This window comes from Pteropus alecto, unplaced genomic scaffold (genome assembly GCF_000325575.1).
Source record: "Pteropus alecto unplaced genomic scaffold, ASM32557v1 scaffold103, whole genome shotgun sequence".
Lineage (NCBI taxonomy): Eukaryota > Metazoa > Chordata > Mammalia > Chiroptera > Pteropodidae > Pteropus > Pteropus alecto.
Window position 1 is genome coordinate 1,408,869 of NW_006436288.1, and position 3,138 is coordinate 1,412,006.

At 39.3% G+C, this 3,138-nt stretch overlaps 1 pseudogene; it reads right to left on the reverse strand.

Moving 5' to 3' along the window:
• Positions 1-1,774: 1,774 nt before the first annotated feature.
• Positions 1,775-1,893, reverse strand: LOC112480403 (annotated as a pseudogene).
• Positions 1,894-3,138: the final 1,245 nt, after the last annotated feature.

Here is a 3,138-nt window from a genome sequence, read left to right on the forward strand (position 1 = left end):
GGAGTGAGAATGAGAGCATAGTTAATACCAAAACAAGAGAGAAAATAATTTAATCTTTGTTTGCCTGCTCAGAAGGCTCATTAGGACCTTACAGAACTCCAGGATCCTTTCAGATCACGATGGGTGATGTACAGAAGCATTGACTAATAGAGTGTGCCAGCTGCTAGCCGAGAGTGTTAACAGCCTTCATTTCAGTTCCCAGGTCTCCTTTTGGAGACATGAAAACCAATGCATTTTAAAAATCAAATAAACTTTATTTGTTGAACTAGTGAAAGGACCAGGGTACATGCATCTGGTTGGGGAACCAGCCTCTTATCTCCAGAGCCATCCTCACTCAGTAACCATGGGTCACACAGGAAATCACTTTATGCCTTAGCCTGAAAAATGAAACTAATAACAGGTCCCCTTGTGCATAAATAAAACCACATCAGGGATAAGCACTATGCATATTATTCCTTATACTCTCTGAAAGATTAAAATGTTTCAAAGATTTATTATTATGATTACATATGCCTAGAGACTAGGGGTAGATTTTTCAATTCATTGATTTTGTAAGTCGTTTATGTTGTCTTAGATTTGGAAGGGAAATTCCATTGGAATTAGAATTGGAAGAGGATAATCTAGTGGTGAAATCTTGGGCTTTGAGATCAGGAAGAGTTGGTCTTGAATCCCAAATCAATCACTTATTACCTGCACCATCTTTCCTTCCTTCATTAAAGAAATATGTATTAACCTTCTATTTATGCTCTGATAAATTATCTGAGTTCTCAGAGGCTCAGTCTCTTCATCAATAAATTAAAGATGAAAGTATAAATCTCTTAAGGTTATGATAATATCTGGCATACAGCAGACCTTTAATTAATATTAGTACTCCTCCTTTAATTAATGAATGAGGGAATTTCTTATTAATCAATAAGACATGGCTCTTTAAGATGGTTAAAGTATGTGATAGGAGGAAGAACATGGCAGTGACTGAAAATAACACAAGGCAGAATGGAGCTTGTATTAGAAATGCGATATAAATGAGCTAAGATTGTCTGGATGGACAGGAGAGGGTTTATGAGACTGGGGTTATGGTAGGTGAATGGAGAATGTGGATCCTGACCTGCTACTATAGTGGGCGGCCCATAAACAAATGGGATGGAATGAAGTGGTGTGACAAGGTGTCCCAAGTCAAACGTCATCTTGTTTACCACTTAGTTTAACATTGGCTTTTGGGGGAAGATGGATGCATGTATACATCCATCCTTTCCTTTGTTCATCCATTGAAGAAATGTTTATTAATTACTCTCCTTCCCCGTGTCAGGCGTTTTCCTAACACTGGGAATACAACCAAAGAACTCAACAGAAGAATGGAAAAAAAAGACAAGTAAACAGACAATCATAAATCATTGTGATGAATACTAAGATGGTGATAAGACATGTGCCCAAATACTTTCTGAGGGTCACAGAAAACTGTATTGGTCCTGGATTTGCCATGACTGGCTATAGTATCTTAGGGAAGAGGACAAACTCTCTCATTCTCTATGTCCCCTCTGCCCTCTATTTTATAGGTCTGAGGTTCAATTGAAATCATGTACTCAAAAGCTCCTTGAAATCTGTTTCTGCCATATAAATGTACATTTTAATATACTAATCATCAATGAATCATCATTTTATATTATCCCACCAGACCTGTCTTTTAATTTTTTCTGTCATAAATAGTAGCTGACATGCAGATTTTATTGTTGATTCCATCTTTTCTGTTTCCTCATACAACTTTTTTTTTTTTTAATGCCTACAGCACCTGGTCTTCCTAGGTGGTCTCCCATCCAAGTACTAACCAGGCCTGACCCTGCTTAGCTTCTGAGATCAGAGGGGATCGGGTGTGTTCAGGGTGGCATGGCCATAGCTGATACAACTTCTTTTTGATGTGAACCTCTGTAACCCTTATCTTCTAGTACCTTCTACCAATATGGTTGTATTCATACCTATGTGTCTGTATCGGATGGAATTTTAGGGAAGACTAATAAGTTTTTAAACTGCCTTTAGAAAGGGGTAAGGGGACTGATTATTAATAAGGAAAAGATTAAGGCCTAAAGATTAGAGGAGAGAGTCAAGCGCTACAGAAAGATCACAGTAAGAGCATGGAGGGTGGGGTTTAGCAACGTAAAAAGAATGGAGATGGAAATAAAACCTAAATGAATAGAATGAGTTGAGAGCAAAAGGCGGAGGAAGAAACAGATGCAGCCATCCAGCTGGTGGAGGAGAGAAAAAGGTGCCTCCCATTTTAAACAGCTTATCTCTCTATCTGCAATATTTCTGCTGATGTCTGAATAGAAGGAAAAATGTATGTGTGTGTGAGTGTGTGTGTGTTTGTTAATAACAGTCATCTATTTATAGGCCTTAAATTATACACCACGAAAGCCTCTCTGAGACAAGATGTGTTATTTGGCTGCCAGAAGGAAAAGTTAAAGAAAAAAACCCCACCAAAAAAGGGGGAAGGGGCTTTGAGATATCTTTCTTTTCCTCATCCTCTTTGTCCATCTTCTTATGATTAATGACAACGATCAACTCTGTGTTTTGGAGTCAAATGCCAAGGAGGCAACGAGAAGATTGTTGAAGATCTTTCTCCAGGAGGAGGGGCTTCCATGATTTCCTGAGAATGAACCAACCCTCAAATGGCATCATTGTCCAGCTGAATTGGATAGGAGGTTAGACGGCATCCTTTCCAGTTTTCTCATATTTCAGAGGATGAGACTGAGGCCCAGAGGGTTGTCCTGCCCAAGGCTACCCAGCGAGCTGGTGACAGAAGTGTCACCAGTGCATTCTAGCACTCTTTTTACCAAAGTGCCCACCAAGCCATCACTCCTATTTTCAACTCCAGTTCAACTTACTCATATATGAAATAAGAAAGTTCACTTTACTTTTTCCTCTGACCTCATCTTCCCAGAGAACTGTCTGAACCTCCTAATGACCTCAAGATGCCCTTCAGGTAAAGGGATTTCCATATTCGGTTCTAACTTCCTAGTCCGAAGAGGGTGGTTAAGATCATAGGTGTCAGACCTGGGTCTTCCGGTTACCGTGCACCTTCAAGTAAGTTACTCAATCTTAATACCTCAGTTTACTCATCAATGACATGAGGATAATAACAGAACT